Genomic DNA, 19,840 nt, shown 5'->3' on the forward strand with positions numbered 1-19,840 from the left:
GTTCAAGAAGCTACATTGTACAGAAGAGCTTAGATTTGAATACTCAGTGTCCTTACTACTGAGGGGATGCTTATGATCGGTGGAAAACCATTCCCACACCGTAGAACTGCAGTGCTAACATGGAATGACTTCCTCAGGGAATTCAGCGAAATATGTCCCCGATGCTTATGTAGACCGTGGTCGCAAGAGTTCCTAAGTTTGAAACAGGGAACAGATCGGTGGTGAGTATGAAAGAGAATTTTCCACTTTGAGCCATTATGCAAGAAGTTTGCTTGCTACCAGAGGAGAGATGCAAGAGGTTTGAAACCGGCTGAAGCCCGATCGTGAGTACAAGTGATCGGCTTCAAACACACTAACTTCTCTGAACTTGTTTCTCAAGCCCTAGAGTTGGAAAGAGTTGAGTTTGAGACTGCTCCAGAGAAAAAGAGATCAGAGAAGACAGAGAAAGAGGGAAAGTCAGTAGAACAGAGTTCCAGTGGTCATACTGGGAAGAGGAAAAACTATGGGGGACATGGCAGAGGTGGCAAGAAATCTGGTAGGGGAAGATATTCAGGACAGAGACCTCCCCTATCTGGTCAGCAGAGTACCAGAGGTTCCTACCCTCCCCGCCAATGTGAAACTTGTGGAAAAAATCATGGTGGGATATGCTATAAGGCTATTGGAGCCTGTTATAACTGTGGAGGCATAGGATACTTTGCCAAGGACTGCACCAGTAGTCACAGAGTTGGACCACCTCCTACTACTGCAGAAGGGTCAGTTCAGAGCCCTGTCACCAGAAATTCACAACCACCCAGCAGAGGTAGAGGCAGGGGTAGAGGTAGCCAAGCAGGCAGCCAAGGCACAGTAAAACACTCAGAGCAAGATAGTGCTCCAGTCAGAGTCTATGCCATGAGACAGAGGGAAGAGGCAGAGACATCTGATGTTGTGGCTGGTACCTTCTCAACTTTTAACCAAAATGTGTTTGTGCTATTTGATCCGGGTTCTATCCATTCTTATGTGAGTGCTAGCATCATTGATTGCATTGCTGTTCCATGTACAAAAATGGACTTTGAGGTGCTAGTAACAAGTCCATTAGGACAGGAAGTCAGGGTTAATAGGATGTATAGAGATTGTCCTTTGGTGATCCAAGGACACACTTTCTTGTCTGATTTCATTGAAATGCCCTTCAGAGATTATGATATCATCTTGGGCATGGATTGGTTAGCTAGGCATCATGCCATGATTGACTGTAGGATGAAGACAGTCACTTTTGGTCTCCCTCAGTACAGTGATGTGGTGATACAAGGGGAGAGGCAGTTATTGCCATCAAACATCATTTCGGCTGCACTAGCCAGAAAAATGATCAGAAAGGGGTGTGAAGCCTACTTGGCACATGTGATAGACACCCAAGTGGGGAGTCCAGCATTGAAGGACATCCCTACAGTATATGACTTTCCAGATGTGTTTCCTGATGAATTGCCAGGATTACCTCCGGAAAGAGAAGTGCAGTTTGAAATTAATGTTATGCCTGGTGTGGATCCAATCTCCATAACGCCATACAGAATGGCACCAGCAGAGTTGAAGGAGTTGAAGATGCAATTGCAAGAACTACTTGAAAAGGGCTTCATCCGCCCTAGTGTGTCACCTTGGGGAGCACCAGTGTTGTTTGTTAAGAAGAAGGATGGTACTCTCCGCTTATGCATTGACTACCGGCAGTTGAATAAGGTGACAATAAAGAACAGATATCCATTGCCTCGCATTGATGATCTGTTTGATCAATTGAAGGGTGCAGCTGTATTCTCCAAAATTGATTTGCGGTCTGGTTATTATCAGTTGAAGCTGCAAAAGCAAAATATTCCAAAACTGCTTTCAGAACTCGATATGGCCACTATGAGTTTCTAGTAATGCCATTCGGGTTAACAAATGCTCCAGCTGCTTTTATGGATCTGATGAACACTATCTTCAGACCATATCTTGATCAATTTGTGGTGGTGTTTATTGATGACATTTTGATATATTCAAGGAATGCAGAGGAGCATGACGTATATCCGCGGATCGCATCTGCAGACTTTAAGGGAGAAACAACTATACGCCAAATTGTCGAAATGTGAATTTTGGCTGAAAGAAATCTCATTTTTGGGACATGTTGTGTCAGGTGAAGGGATCAAGGTAGATTCCGGCAAGGTAGAAGCTATCCCTAATTGGAAGCCGCCCAGGAACATCACAGAAATTCGCAGTTTTCTGGGTTTAGCTGGATATTACCGTCGGTTTGTGAAGGGGTTTTCTATGTTATCTTCTCCACTGACCAAGCTACTTCGGAAAGATGTAAAATTTCAGTGGACAGATAAATGTCAGCAAAGTTTTGATGAGTTGAAGAGGTGTTTAACTGAAGCTCCAGTCCGTACTTTACCTACTCCGGGTAAAGAATACACAGTTTATAGTGATGCTTCTCACAATGGGTTAGGCTGTGTACTGATGCAAGATCGGAATGTCATTGCTTATGCATCACGCCAGTTGAAACCGCATGAGAGGAACTACCCAACACATGATCTGGAGTTAGCAGCTATTGTTTTTGCTCTGAAGATCTGGAGACACTATCTGTATGGAGAGAAATGCTACCTTTACACAGATCACAAGAGCTTGAAGTACTTAGGCACCCAGAAGGAATTGAATTTGAGGCAGAGGAGATGGTTAGAACTCATCAAAGATTATGATTGTTTAATAGACTATCAGCCAGGGAAAGCAAATGTGGTGGCTGACGCCTTAAGTCGCAAGACTATGGCAAATCTCAGAGTTTCTCCTTTGTCCATGGTATATGAATTGAAAGCACAAAGATGCCGCTTTAGAGATTGATGATGAGGGACAGACAGTAGTTGCATGGCATGTACAGCCAGTGTTGATTGATCAGATCAGAATGGCTGCTCAGAGTGATGAAAAGTATCAGAAGCTACTGAAAGAAGTCCAGCAGGGCAAGAAACCTGAATTCTCTGTGAGAGATGATGGTTTATTGCTACATCAGGGTAGAATGTTTGTTCCTAGCGATGTGGAATTGAGACAAATCATTATGAAGGAAGCACATGAGTCTCCATTTTCTATGCACCCTGGTGGAACTAAAATCTACAGAGGGCTGAAAGAGCATTACTGGTGGATGGGCATGAAAAGAGATATAGCTGAATTCGTTTCCAAATGCCTAACTTGTCAGCAAGTAAAGGCAGAACATCAAGTTCCAGCTGATTTGTTACATCCTTTGTCAGTACTAGAGTAGAAATGGGAACGAATAACTATGGATTTTTTTACAGGACTTCCAAGGACACAGAGTAGTCATGATGCAGTATGGGTTATAGTTGACAGATTGACCAAGTCTGCTCACTTTTTGCCAGTTCGGATGGATTATAGCCTGGAAAGATTGGCCAGATTGTACATATAAGAGATTGTAAAACTGCATGGAGTGCCAGTATCAATTGTGTCTGACAGAGATCCTAGGTTCACTTCTAGATTCTGGGGTAGTCTTCAGAGAGCCCTAGGAACTAGATTGAACTTCAAAGACAAAGATTCCACCCATGCATGCATGGCCACCGAGAGGGTTATTCAGATATTGGAGGATATGCTACGGGCTTGTGTGATTGAATTTGAAGGTAGTTGGGATACACACTTGCCTTTGATTGAGTTTGCTTATAACAACATCTACCAATCAAGCATAGGGATGCCTCCATATGAAGCTTTGTATGGCAGGAAGTGCAGAACTCCCTTATGTTGGGATGAGGTAGGTGAAAGGAAGATGATTGGGCCATAAATTGTTCAGCAGACAGAGGAAAAGATTAGATTGATTAGAGATAGACTCAAGGCTGCATCAGATCGTCAGAAGTCCTATGTTGATCTGAAGAGAAGAGACATTGAGTATGCAGTGGGTGATAAAGTATTCCTCAAAGTTTCTCCTTGGAAGAGGATTGTGAGATTTGGCAGAAAGGGGAAACTGAGTCCTCGTTTCATCGGACCATATGAAGTTCTGGAAAGAGTGGGTCCTTTGGCATATCGGTTGGCATTACCTCCAGAGCTAGCAAGGATACACAATGTCTTCCATGTGTCCATGTTAAGAAGGTACAGATCTGACCCATCTCATGTACTGTCAGTTGAAGAGATTGAAGTAAATCCAGACCTCTCATATGAGGAAGAACCCATAAAAATTCTGGCTTATGAGGTGAAGCAGCTGAGAAACAAACAGATACACCTGGTTAAAGTGCTGTGGAACCATCATTCAGGCCAGGAAGCTACTTGGGAACGTGAAGAGGATATGAGGAGACAGCACCCACAGCTGTTCAGAGACTAATGCCAGGTAAAATTTCGAGACAAAATTTATTTTAAGGGGGAGAGAGTTGTAACACCCCAAAGTTCGGTAGTGCGTTCTACTGCTCCGGTGACCAGTGTTGTCCGGACAGCTAGGATGCCTAGAACTAAACTTTGACATGAGGGAGGAGACATAAAATAATGAAACACAAGAAAAGAAAATACAAGAAAAACAAAGGAAAAATAATAGCAAAGAAAGGTAATCAAGTTAAACGAGCCGGGAAACCTAACGATGGGTGACCGCACTGGGAAGTCACGGCGTGGACCGTTGACTAGCCCTGGACTGCGGGGAACCCTGGAAAACATTTTTAGGACTTAAATAGACCCTTATTGAAGAATAAATATCATTAGAAAGATCAAAGAAAAATTAAATAATTAGTACAAAGAAAAGTGAGAAATCGAAAAACGGACAAAACCCGGTGTTACCGAAAAATCGGGAATGCAACCCGAACAGGGGCATTATGGTCATTTGACATCCCGAATTATCTTTTGACCTAAATGTCCATTAAAAATAAATAGTATTACACTTAGAAAATAAAATGAAAAATTAGTTTAGTGGTACCTAATACAAATAGCTAAAATCATGGGTTAATGTGGAATAAATGCACAATTGGCTTATTATATGATTATTTGGAGTTAGTGGACCATTAAAGGATTAATTAAACACATAGTGGGGCAGGTGTACTTCCATTACACCATCAAAAAATTTCATCTTCTCCATTGTACCAAAGTTGCCGTGAATGAAGGTGAGAGAAAACTCCATGGGCGTTTCATGCAAGCTCACTTAACCTCCCCATTTTCAACTCCAATCCCTTAAGTGGCTTCATGAAAGTTTGTTTATTCATCACAAGGAAGAGTTTGATACCAAATTTGAGAAGTTTAAGCAAGGTTTAACAAGCTCCAACCATAAGGTAAGTTAGTGTTTTTGAAGATAGCTTTGTTAAGTTTTGTGTGCATGTTATGGGTGTTGGGTTTGTGAAGAAAATTTTTGAGTTTGAAGAGTTGTTGTTGTGTTCATTTTGGACAGCCATGGAGTCATGTATTTGATGAAATAATTGTGCATATATTTGATGAGAAATGATGTTGATCATGATGATTTAATAACCTAGTGAATTACTTCATATTTATATGGTGATTTTTGGCACTTGGATGGGAATTGATGAATTGTAGGACAATTTGGTGTTGAAGAAGATTTTTGGCAGCTTGGGGACACTTGAATAAATGTATGTATTCATGGAAGTGTTGGCAGAATATTGACATAGAAGGATTGATGGATATGTATATGAACTTGTTGTGTAAAGAGTATGTAAAAACTAGTAATGTTATGTGTATGTGTAATTGTGTTTGGACTTTGGGAATTAGAGTTATATTTGGTGTATTGAAGATAATTGTAATCTGCCCAAAGTGATGTTAATGTAAAGTAATATATAGTTTTGGTAATGTACCAAAACAGATTTGGTAGGGAAGTAAACATATTGCAAGGTAAATGTGTGTAATTGATGTGTGTTAAGCAAAGTAACCAAGGGCAGTGTACATTTTAGCCAATAAGTTTAAATGTGTAACCTCAATTGGTATGAGACCAATTGGAGGTGGAACTAGGCACAAAATGTGCCAACTTTCATTGAGAAAACATACCAAAATTCTGCTTGCAAGGTGACCTAAGGAAATGACCAATTCGGATTAGGTACAATTAGGACCTGAAAAATGACCAATTGGGCAGCAGTGAGTGTTTAGGCCATAACTCACTCAAACCAGGTCCAATTGACCTGAAATTTTAACCATGAATAGTTAAGACCCATACCTACAAGTCTTATGAAGACACCAAAACCTAGAAATGACCAGAAGCAAGTCAAAAAGCTTGCACAAGTTCGGGTCCAAAAACTGGCCGAACCAAAGTTGACCAAATTGACCTAAAATTGACCTAATTTGATGCCATTTGACCAGCAATAGTATAATGACCATAACTTGGTCTACTTAACTCGGATTGACCTGAAATTTTGCCCCGCGTGCAATAAGACATAGATCTACAAGTTTGTAGTTTTGACCGAAACCCGAAAACCGAGGGAACTAGGCCGTCCAGCTAGGTCAAACTAGTATCCCGGAATCCAGCAAGTTGCATTAAAATACACTAAACAAGGAAACGAGTTTGGTAACACGTACCAACCCTAAAACCCTATCGAATATGACATATTAATGACACTAAGACCTAATTTACCTAAAACGCATCGAGGGTCGGTATATTAGGTGATTAAGCAAATAAAGGTATTCAGTGAATTGTTTATCGAACATTATCGTTAGAGGCAAATTAATTTAGCACTGAAACACTTCAAATTGTGTTTCTCAGTTAACAAGGACTCAGCAAAAGGGAAAGAAATACCGAGTCAGGATCAGGAGACAAATATCAGAGGTTTGTGCACAACAACTATTTCTTTTGAATTATTTTCAATTGAAATAAATATTGACTATTTGTATATTATTGTTTTAAATTGTGGAAATGTGTTTGATGGACACTTATTGATTGAAAAATATTGTGAATGGTTTGAAACTGTGAAAAATTTGTTTGAATGACATTGATGGATACTTATTGATTAAAAAGCATTGGAAATGGTTTGAAACCACAGCTATCATGTATGTTGATTGTATTCCTCATTAGCTTGTCTAATGGGACGAATTGAATTCCCTCTCTGGCTGAAGTGTTGAGGTGTGTGCCTGTGGAGGACGAATTGGATGAGTACTCATATTTTTGCTAGCTAGCCATGTTATTCCTCATTAGTCATCGACTTTTGGGACGAATTGAATACCTCATTAGCCATCGGCTTTTGGGACGAATTGAACTATGGATCATGATTAAGCTGTGTGTGATTTATTGATTTGTACTGTGAGATTGTGAAATGGATTTAAACTCTCATTGACATATCATCTTTTGAATTCAAACATGACCTGACTTATGAAAATCTATTGTGATATTGAGAAATGGAGTTTAAATTCTTATTGACCTATATTGTCTTAAATTTGACTATGGTTTTAAGTATCCACTATTTACATGATTTATGAATTGTGATTTAAATTGTATTTGGTTAATGTTGTGCACCACTGAGACATTGTCTCAGCGATAGCTTTATTCTTTGTCGCAGTAGAGAGATGCAGATGTGGCAGACTAGGCATATACATCCAATGAGGATTACCTGGTATAATGAGTATACCAGTATTTTGCATTTTGTACTGTAATGTATGACACTGTATGTACATTTTGTTTTTAGTTTTGAGCAGTTGTAAATTCAAATTGTACCTTGAAGTTGTAAATTAATTATGAGTTATTTGACTTGTGAAAATTGTATTATATTTCCTTATCTCAGACTTTGAAAAAATTCTATGGAATTGAGTTGATAAATTATTGTGTTGAGAAATGTATTGGAGTTGAGATTTGGAAAATTATTGAAGTGTCTTTTACAGGTTTTCTGAAGAACTGTTTTATCCAAAATACAGATGGCACTCTGCCAAAATTTTTACAGAAATTCCAAATAAATCAAATGAGTTAATTGTTTCACTTCAGTTCACCAAAGTTTTTAATACCTGTAAATAGTGCTCACCACTGTAAAATAAGTAAGAAAAGTTTTAAAATCCCTTGTAGTGTATTTAATGGGTTATCAGTAGACGGAGTTGGTAATTCATTAGGTATACTACAGGATCATGTTATGCCTTACAGAGGGGTAGGGTGTGACAAGATCCCTGACCTAAATATTTGACCTGCTTAACAACTCTTTTTCTTGATTTTCTCTTTTTCACTGTGTTCGCAATACTCCTAAGGACCGCGGCATCACATTTTATAGTTCAAAATTTGAGTTTAGACTGGCCTCGCAATCATTCCCGAGAATGTCACCCATCGTTGTGACTCCCGGCTCATTTAACTTTTTGTTTTTCGTTTTTCTTTTTTATACTTAACTATTTGACAATTACTAATTATTTTACGTTCAGGGCTTATCTAGTTGTCTTAGATGTGGTTTTAATTCCCTTAATTGTCCGGACCGATACCGGTCACCGAAACAGTAACATATACGAAGCTATGCAAATAGGAGTGTTACACATTTATGAGTGCCACGTGTCACCATGAGAAAATACCAAAATGCCATTGTACGTATTTTTGAGTTATTAACTCAAAATTGTAATTTTCTCCCTCAAATTAAGTTATATCACATATAAATTAATTAATTAATTAATCTTTATTAATTAATTTCATAATTAAATTTATATTAACTCTTTAAATATAAATCTAATTTATATTATACATCCAATATCCAATATTTGGTTTCAAGTCAATCTTATTGCAAACCAAATCTATTTAATTAATTAATTAAACTCTTTAATTAATCAATTAAATCATAATTTACATGGTGGTTAACTTGTGTATGTATGTTACTTACTAGACTCATTACTAATTGACAATGAGAAATGATATTAACTCTTAATATCATTGGAACTCTTCCTTATCATAAATGATTTCTCCAAATCATTTTAGGCATCTCATAGACCATGGTTGATACCTGGCATAGCATGCCATGGCCACCTAATTAGTAATAAGGAATACCTTAAGTATGAACCTTTAATCATACGTGACCATGCACTAAAATTTCTCTGTATTATGTCCCAATCCCATTAAGGGTCATGGTAGAGTCAAACCCCTTATCATGGAATCTTATGCACTCATTTGAAATCTAATTCTTGACATATTAGACTTTACCATTAGGAAACATCTTTCCTGACAAAGTCATCTGTCCTATCTAAGAACTTAATCTTGTTAAGAACAGCTCAAATCTGCATAGGACTTTTTAACCCCGTTTACTCAAGGCTACGGATCTCCTATTGACTAAACACCTGTCTCAATATATGACCGATCTGAACCAACACACACCGAAATATCCATACACAGTACAGATATGTGAGCGGTATCAAACTCAAACCACCCATATAAGAGACAACCATGCTATCTCAGGTCTAAGAATTATATGCACTAGTATAATACAGATAACATTTCATTGACTCGAGTAAATGCCATGTTCATATTATCTATACGTCACAAATTCGGCCTACTTATCTCATAAGTGCCCACTGTGTTTGTCCCGATATCTCATATCAGATGGTATGAGATTCACCATTCCATACACATCAATATCTCATACTGATCAACGGAGATAAACGGGGGTGACAGCTCTTTTGATATAATGTGCTCACCAAAATATCCTTTAGCTGCGAACTCTGATTTATAGCAAATGTCCCATATATTCTGTCACTCATATTCTTATCTCATAAGAATAGAATATATAACATATTGCTAATGGACAATTTCAAAAAAATATAATATGAAACATATTACATTTAAATGAAATGTTAATTGCCATTAAAATATTCATAATATCATTTACAAGGTATAAGATTAGTGTATGCTCTAAGGCACATACAATTAACAATTTGTAGGTAATTTATCGACTAATATTAAGTTAGTAGGCAATGTAAGAAGGAATATTATATTTTAATAAAAATAATTATGTATTAACAAAATATATTAGTGAAAATTATAAAAAGTAGTAGGCAATTCATTGACTAACTATTGTTATAATAGGTAATTTACCAACAAAATGTCGTATTAGTAGGTAATTTACCGACTATTAAAATATATAATCGGTAATATTATAAGGGGTAAAAAGGATTTTTTTTAAAGTTTATTTTTTTATACATTAATTAGTTTTAGTGTTAATATCCTAACTTGTATCTCATGTTTAATTTTTAGTGAACCTTCTTACCGTATTCCGATAATAGATTTTATCAAATGCAACAAATTTTTTATATTTTGTTAAAATTTTATTTTTTTAATACATTAATTAGAAAGCAAACTTCTAGAAAAGTAATGACTATAAAGCATGGTCAGCGGAAGCACCCCAAGATGCCTTATCCACAAAGAATTTCTCCAATAGGCACTAAAACACTATTTAAATCCAACCAACAATGGAGATAGAAACCACCACTTACTGGGTTGGGAAGGAAAGGTCTTTTACTGCCAAGAAGGTAAGAGGAAGGCTGCAAATCAGCAAGCAAAGGCTAGAATGACCGAGCCTAGAGAAGAAGAGATCCAACAGAGAAAAAAAGAACCATGCAACAAATTGTTTAAATGACTATAAAGTTTCGAGTTAGAAAGAATTAAATGATAAACAAATATAATAAATTTTTATTTAATGATCAAGTTGTAATAAATAAATTTTATTATGACAATGAAAAATAAAAAAAATTAATTTATATTGATTCATATAGTAATTATATTATTTTTTATAGCTTACAAGATTAAATGTTAAGTATGTTAAAACATTTCTAAACATATGAGCATAGTTATTAAATCCAAACCGGCCGATGGGACCAGGTTAACTAAAAACTAGAAACCGGCCAGGTTTGAAATGAAAAATCCGAGTTATTCAACAAAAAAAAAAAAAAATGCACACGAGACGATGCCATGAATTGAACCAAGACCAAAGAGAGGCACTTTATACCATAATTAACTAAACTACAATACTTTTATGCAATTATTTTATGGTAAATTATATATATTACATTAATTAAATTATTTCATTAAATCATCCCTTTTATTAACTCAATTATATTATATTAATATAAAATAATTAATAATTATTAACTTATAACTATTGTAAAGAATAATTCATAACTTCACCTAATTTCAATTTAATAATTAATAGTGCCAATAATTTATTTTATTAGCATATTAACTTGAATATTAAATTACTTTTCTATTTTATTATCTTCCAATAAAAAACACAAACGAAAATTTCTATTTATTATGTGTACATTAACATTTATCTTTCATTGATATGACTAAATTTATTATTATAAAAGTTTAATATGAAGTATTTCTTTATTATATATAATTAAATATTATTATTTAAAATTTTAAATAAAATTGTAACTTTTTTAAAAAATATTTATATATTAAATTTCAACTAAATTTATTTTAATATTTTTTTTATAAAATATATAAAGTATTAATTATAATATACATACATAATACCCATATACATTAATAAAAAACTCAAATCCTAGGTTTTCTTAAACCCAACATAACATATATATGGATTTTTTTAAATCCATCAAGGGAAATTAGTCATTTAAGGCCCATAATGCTTAAACATAACAATTCTAACTACAAAACATGCAACTTCATCATATGATCACAAAACCCTAACCCTAACATACATAAACTTCCCAAAACTCAATTTAAAAATAACTTTTCATAAAATTAAAGCTAGAGAAACCTAATCACTCATCAACATTTTTAGATCTACCTATTAGATCAAGAAGAAAAGAAAGTTACCTCTTTTCTTGGAGCTTGGAAGTGAGAGAATCAAAACTTCAAGGCTTGAATCTACTCTTCCAACTTTAAATGGAAAAATCCACCTCTAGATCTCTAACAACTAAAGAAAATCTCTTCAAGGAGCTCTTTGTATGGCCCACTAGTTGAGAGAGAGAGAAAAAAAAAAAAAAGAAAAAGAAAACCCAAGTGTTTTGGGTAAAAAAGCGAGTTGTGGTCCCTTTATACCCTTAATGGTCGAAGGACTTTCGGCTGCCAAAAGCCATACTTTTGGCTACTGGAGTCTACTCTATCCAAATGGGCATTTGACCCATAAAAAGGACTTTGACTATTGAAAGTTTATCCTTCGGCTGCCGAAGTTTCTTTTACAAAAAAACAACTAGTTTTAAAACTTTTAGGTAATAAAATCTTTAAAATATCTCATCACATATACATAAAAACATTTTTTACATCTCACTGCCACTCTTTTGTCAGAGAAGTTTTAATTTTCACTAGAATATTTCGTTAAGAACAGATATTCTGATGTCAGAAAGTGGCGGGTATTACATTCTTCTCCCTTTAAGAAAATTTATCCTTGAATGTAAAAATAAACACATAACATACATATCATACAAAACATACATAGAAAAGGTGGGGATATTATTGTATTATGGAATCACGGGTTTCCCACATGCACTCTTCCATGTTGTGGTGATTCCATAACACCTTGACCATGGGTACCTCCTTATTCCTCAACTCACTTACTTGAGTGTCTACAATCTGAGCAAGTTATTCAACATAAGAAATATCTTCAAAAATTTTGTTATTTGGTTCACTTATAACCTTATTCGGATCTGATGCGAACTTTTTTAACATAGAAACATGGAACATTGGATGGATTCTCTCTATTTCTGGTGGCACAGCTAACTTATAAGATACATTTTCGACCCTTTGTAGCACTTTGTGTGGTTCAATGTACCTTAGAGCTAGTTTGCTTCTCTCTCCAAATCAGATGACATGGAGATACCTTTAGAAGCACCATGTCCCTTTCCTGGAAAACCATTTCTCTTTTACAGAGATCTACATAACTCTTCTATCTACTGGCTACTGTATTTAACCTTGCCCTAATTAAGGGCATGGCTTAACTGGTGACTTCCACCAACTTTGTTCCCACTCAGGCTCTTTCATCTACTTCTTCCTAACACACAGGAGACTTACATTTCCTCCTATATAGAGCTTCATATGGTGCCATTCCAATGTTAGAGTGATAGTTGTTATTGTATGCAAACTCAACTAGGGGAAGGTACTTTATCCACAATCTTCCAAAGTCAAGTACACACATTCTTAGCATATTCTCCAAAGTCTGTGTGGTCCTTTTTGGCTGTCTGAGATTCAACTCTTTTTACTTAAAGATGTACTAGAGACTCTTATGGTCTATGAAGAACTCGTATTTTGCTCCATGAATATAATGTCTCCACAACTTTAGGGTAAAGACTACGACTACCATCTTTAAGTCATGAGTAGGATAATTAGCTCATGCTTCTTCAACTGCCTTGAGCATCAGTAGGATAATGACACATCTTAAGCTTCTAAAAGCTCTCCTCACATTCATCACTCCATTCAAACATCTCATTTTTTTTTAGTTAACCTAGTTATTAGAGCAGCTATCTTGGAGAAATCAGTTATAAATCTCTTATAATAGCTAGCTAAACCTAGAAAACTCTTAATCTCCACCACAATGGTTGGCCTCAGCCAATCTGCCACTGCTTTTAGCTTCTTAAAATCCACTTCTTTTCCATTCTCTGTCACTACATGTCTCAAGAAGGATATACTCTTTAGCAAAAACTCACACTTAGAGAACTTGGTATAAAACTGATGCTCCCTTAGCGTCTGAAAAACTATTCTCAGATGTTATACTGCTTTTCTAAACTTTTAGAATACACTAAGATATTATCAATAAAAACGATTACAAAGTGATCCATATATTATTTGAATACCCCATTCATGAGATCCATGAATGCAATTGGGGAATTGGTCAAACTAAATGGCATTATAAGAAACTCATAATGTCATATCCAGTTTGAAAGACAGTCTTCGAAATATCTAACTCCTTAATCCTCAACTGGTGATATCCAAACCTTAAATCTATCTTTGAAAAATAACTAGCTCTACCTAGTTGATCAAACAAGTCATCAATGTAGAGCAAAGGATACTTATTCTTTGTAGTGACTTTGTTCAAGTGCTTATAATCAATGCACAAACTCAATTATCCATCCTTTTTCTTTACAAATAATACTATAACACCGTAAGAGGAGGTACTCGGTCGGATGAATCTCTTATCCACTAATTCCTGTAGCTATTCTTTCAACTCTTTTAACTCTGTAGGACCATCCTGTAAGGAGGAATAGATATGGGTCTAGTACCAGGCACTAGATCCATTTCAAAATCTATCCCCCTCTTTAGTGGTAGATAAGGTAGTTCCTTTGGAAACACATTTGGAAACTCTCTTACCATAGGAACTAATTCTGATCCACTTCTATTCTCCATAACCTCTCTAACATAGGCTAAAAATCCTCTGCATCTTTTCAAAGCATCTTCTTAGCTTGCATGGCAAAGATTACTCCCTTCACTGATGATGTTTGATCTCCTTGGAAAACTACCTCATCTTGTCCTCTGAACCTTACTACTTTGTTCTTATGGTCTAAGGTGGCATAATTGGCTGAGAGCCAATCCATCCCAAGAATGACATCAAAATTCGTCAATTCTAGGACCACCAGGTTAGCTGGAAAGCATTTATCCTCCACTATTATTAGACGGGCATAATAGATCATCTCTATCATCGAAGGATCACACTTGTGCCCCCTAATAAGCAACAGACATTGTAGACTCGAAACTACTAAACACAATCTAAGAATCACTTTGGGGTTAATAAAAGAATGGGATGCGCCAAGATTAATCAAAACATGCACATTGAAACTCCCAATACAAAGGTTACCTGACATCACAGTGTTGGTGGTATTGAATTCCTGTTGTGTTATGGTAAAGATCTAAACTGGTGCTATTGAACCCCTCCCTTGTGAGCCTGCCATAAAAGAAGAAAAACCTCATCCTCTCCCTTATCCCCTTCCTAATGAGGGACCCACAGAAGTTTGTCTCGCTATCAATTGAGCCATATTGCTTGACCTAATATGTTATTATGAAGCCACCCTTCCATTTTAGGGCACTCCCTAGATATGTGCCCCTCTTGACCAAACTTGTAACATTAGGAGTTTCCAAACCTACAAACTCCACGATGAGGTTTCCCACATTTGACAAAATCAGAGGTATCCGAACCTGAACTAGATCTTCCTCCCATCCCAAGGCCTGACTTGATTCTCTTATAGAACTTGTTCTTCCTTTACTTCTTACCAAACTTTCCTCCTTTATCCTCCTTAGTTTCGGATGAGGAACCAATCTTGGTTAAGTGATCGAACCTCTCTGCATCTGCAGCTTTAGGAATTGCAGATTGCTCAGCTTTTTTACTTTTCAACTTGAGGATATTAATATACAAACTGTGATGCCCCTTACCCATCTACTGTATAGCCGAGCAAGAAGTGCCACATTCGGTGCCGGAGCACCCTATCTTGTCTTATCATGTCCATTGTAAATTTTTAATATCATTTAAATCCATGTGTAGAATTTTTTTTTTTTATGTTACAACTTGTTTCTGTGGAGACCCGGACAGAGCCCCCTCTGTTTTGTTAGCATCTGGCAGTTCCACTAATTACCTGTTAACATGTTCATATTCATTTCATACATTTCCATATCATATTCTATTGTATCATATCATTCACAATTATTTATGAGATCTAAAAAGGGTATCATCTATTGCATTCATATAGAAATTCATAGACAATAATTTACAAGTTTACTTACAATCTCAAAGTTTAATTACAATCCAAAATGAAATACATTATGTGTTTATGTACAATAAACAAAAGAACAAAATCTAGACATACATGGGCCCTACCAACAAATTACAACTGTCAAGGTGACTAGTAGACACTAGCAAATCTAATCAGCCTCTGTATGAGTACTACTGCGGCTGCTGTTGTGGCTGTTGGGATTGGTCTCCAATACCTACACGATAGAAAACTAACGCGCGAAGCATAACGCTTAGTGGTGCATAATTTATAATAACAATAACTAAACAATTGAAATAATAATTCTATATGGTAATTCATAATTTTTAGGTCTTTTACATTTTTATTGCACTTTAGAAACAATTAAAATTATTGGGATCTTTTCTGTTTACTTATTATATATTAAGTCTTAATTAATCATTATCAGTGCCCAAGAAACCTATAACAGATTACAAAAACTGGATATATGGGAGTATACTAGTTAGACAGCCATATGTCTATTCAGTACACTTCGATCATGTCAGGCATGAAGCCTGCGGGTAGGCATTTAAGCCAGATATAATAATAGGCATAATGGCCAATGTGCAAGCATGAGGCCTGTAGAACAATCATGTCAGACAGATTTTATCTATTAATGATTATTCTTTTAGGCAGTACTGTTATCTGTAGTCTCTAATTGATACACCAATTGATCCAGGTTAAATAAATAAGTCTAGGTATACTATGGGCAATTAAACACTGTCACTTATTTATTAGAAATGTTCATGTCACTTTATAGTGGGAAAATAGGTCACACATACCCCTTTCATGTGATTTAGTATTTAATGGCTTGTTAGGATTAAATTCCTACCATAAGATAATTTATCACATGAACCTTTCTTTAGGTACAGTTTTTGTGCCTTACTTTCATCTATCCATTTGATCAATTTGTAGCCACTGTTTGGCCATACTTCCTTCATGGAAGTTGTTCCTCTATGTCTTGTCTTTATTTTCCCTTTTGAATCATGTCAATTAGGGTTTTGGAACTCAAGTTATGGTCAGATAACCATAACTGACTCATTTCCTAATTCTAGTTCCTTAACTAAGCAGCTTTTGGACTTAAAATTTTCCTAATTATTGGAACATGTTGCAGCCACTTTTAGGCATAGTGATCTTCATAGAACTTGTTGTCCTATGTCTTATGATCATTTGAGAAATTTGAATCACAAATTTTCAAGTTTTGTGGAATCATTTAGAGCCAATTAATTGACCTGAACTCATGTACCCTACGCCAACAGGATTTCTGTTCAGGTCAGTGATTGCAGGTTAACTTTTAAGGTTCTTACATTCATAACTGGAGGAAGCTTACTAAAAAAAAGTTGGAGCTCTATTTCTTAAGTTTCTAGAAAGGTATGGCTCATCCCAATTGGATTTTTTTAGTAAGAGATATGACTAAAAGACTATTCTAGGGTCAAATGAAGTTTGGTCAGATTCCAGGTTTTGATGTATTGAATTGTTCTAACAAGTTGACCTAGTTCTCTTGATTTCTGGGTTTTGGTAAAAATACCAATTTTGTAGATCTATGTCTTGCGGAAATTTTTCCACTGGTTTCATTTCATTTGAATTCTTGTAGACCAAGTTATGGCCAATTTTCCAAAACTAGTCGGGTAAGTTTATGTCCAATAGTTTCTGGGCAACCTAGTTCTGGATGGTTTTGTGTCCCAACTTGGGCCAGCAATTTGGTTTGGTTTAAGGCATTTCTGGGTTCTGTGGTATTCATGAAAATTGTAGCCTGTCGCAAGGTGTTTTGCGGCGCCTAGACGAACACTCACCGAAGTGGAAAAGAGTGAGGAGTCGCCACTTTAATTTTGAGGGAAATTAAAGAAAACCATTTGTGAAAATAAATTAAAATGAAACCACTTCAACAACAGAGATTCTAGGTTCGGGGTCCGTAAACGGGTGGGAAAGGTGTTAGGCACCCCACCTCGTCCCTCAATGAGGGTGAACAGATTTAACCTTACGCTCTTTATAAATTAAAATCGATAGTTAGGGGGATTCGAATGGAGATGTTAATCCATTTGATAAAAGGGAATATTCGATTTTTCACTGATTCGGGTTACCTAGATACATAAATAAATGAGACGACCCTTAGTGAGTTAGTGTTGTGTATCAGTTTTATTTAGGAGGTTACTTTGCGTATTGTGCTGTCTTAGTTTAAATTTGAGAAAATCCGGGTAAAAGCTTTTCCGATCTCTGGGGATACTCTATTTAAAGTTTGAATAATGGATCTCGGATAAGGACTCTCCTCCGATCTCCACATATTTATTAAAATTTTGGTTGAGAATCGGATAAGAACTCTCCTCTGATCTCTTTTAATATTTCTTAAAATTTTGATTGAGAATCGGATAAGAACTCTCCTCCAATCTCTTTTAATATTCCTTAAAATTTTGGTTGAGAATCGGATAAGAACTCTCCTTCGATCTCTTTTTAAATATTTATTAAAACTTTTAATTGAGAATCGGATAAGAACTCTCCTACGATCTCTTTTTAAATATGTATTAAAACTTTTAATTGATTATCGGATAAGAACTCTCCTCTGATCTCTTTTAAAATATTTATTAAAACCTTTAATTGAGAATCGGATAAGAACTCTCCTCCGATCTCTTTTTAAAAATTTATTAAAACTTTTAATTGAGAATCGAATAAGAACTCTCCTCCGATCTCTTTAAATATGCGATTTTAGAGTTTTGATAAAGGATCTCGGATAAGAACTCTCCTCTGATTTCCTATTTAGTTTGGATGAGGATCAGGTAAGAACTCTCCCCCGACCTCTTAAACTTTAATTATGTTTGTATCGCGCAAGGACCTTAGGCTAAGGGTTCTGGCATCTGAAGACACTGGGAACCCAGATTGAGCTTCTTTTAACTCATCGGTATCTTATGACTAGATAAGGGAAACCAGATTGAATTCTTACCGATCTCCTATGTGATCGCCTTACCAGTACCTTTCGACAAGCAATATTTGGTCTATTTCATTTGCTAGTCTGAAATTTGATTTTACTCTGACTCCCCACCTTACCCGGTCACCTTCTTGAGCTAGTCTAGTGGCTCGTTTTTATAATTTTCTCTGATTTATTATCCGAGCTTTTATTTTGAAGAAACTTTCGTGTTAGGATACAGCTACCAACATTTCACTAAACTACCTATGCGTTACTCGGAACCAGGATACCCTCGTTTGAAGGTAATAGAGGCTAAGAAAAAAAAGGTAAATGACATGTATGGATGAAAAAGGAAACTCCGGAAGATAACCACCTTCGTGGGGTTTTTAACATAACATAAATTTAACGAAAATTACGAGTATGAAAACAAAGACAATACATAAAATAAAAATGAACACTTGATAAAGCAGCGGTATAGACACTTACTTGCAGGGAATCGATTCTATAGAACTAATTATGGAGTCACAAAATATAATAGAGCCGTGCGCTGCTAGCCTGGGGACTAATGTTTGCCTCGGAATGAAGAGTACCAAGTTAAAATACAGTCAAACCGAGACGACAACAACCGAGTTTGAATGAGGTTGAGCTTGGAAAATGAAAGTGGAAATGAAGGCAGAACTGAAACTAAGAGAGGGTATCACAAAGTAATGAACGAACTGAAAATGGAGAGTTTCAGTATTCAATACTTCTTCAAAGAAAATACTTTAGAAAACTGGTTTCTGAAGTTTTTCCTATTTTGAGAGTTTAAAAATAGCAGAGTAGCAAAATTGAATTAAGTTTCAGAGCCTTTCCACTATAGTCACCACCCTTTTCTTCATTTTTTTCCTCCTCTTTCAACAGTTTTCAGGCAGGTATTTATAGGGACCGGGTGCTCCCAATGAAGGGTCAGGATTTTCTTTGAGGGAGACGGAAGGTTAGGATTTTAAAGGACATGATCTGATGCTTGGGAATTAAAGAGAATCAGAATGAACGGCTGAGATCCTTTTCAGAATATTTGTCCTTTCTCTTTTCTAATCTGACGGCTCAAAACTTTCTTGTCAAGGGCGATCCGAGGGCTGAGAATAAAAAGCGCTGGTCTTGTCATCTTCTTCTTTGATCCAAGGGCTCCGAGCTTGTCCTTACAAGTAAGATCAATGGTGGAGATTGAGATGTACAAAACTGTCATGACATACTCTGGCACCTGTCAGTAATGTGGTCGATTCTGCAGATGAGGCATGCGGTGGAGATTTGATCTCGTCTGCAACGCCTTAACTACCTCAGCTCTGATTATGACGACAGTTATTGGAAGTT

Source organism: Hevea brasiliensis, chromosome 15 (assembly GCF_030052815.1).
Source record: "Hevea brasiliensis isolate MT/VB/25A 57/8 chromosome 15, ASM3005281v1, whole genome shotgun sequence".
Lineage (NCBI taxonomy): Eukaryota > Viridiplantae > Streptophyta > Magnoliopsida > Malpighiales > Euphorbiaceae > Hevea > Hevea brasiliensis.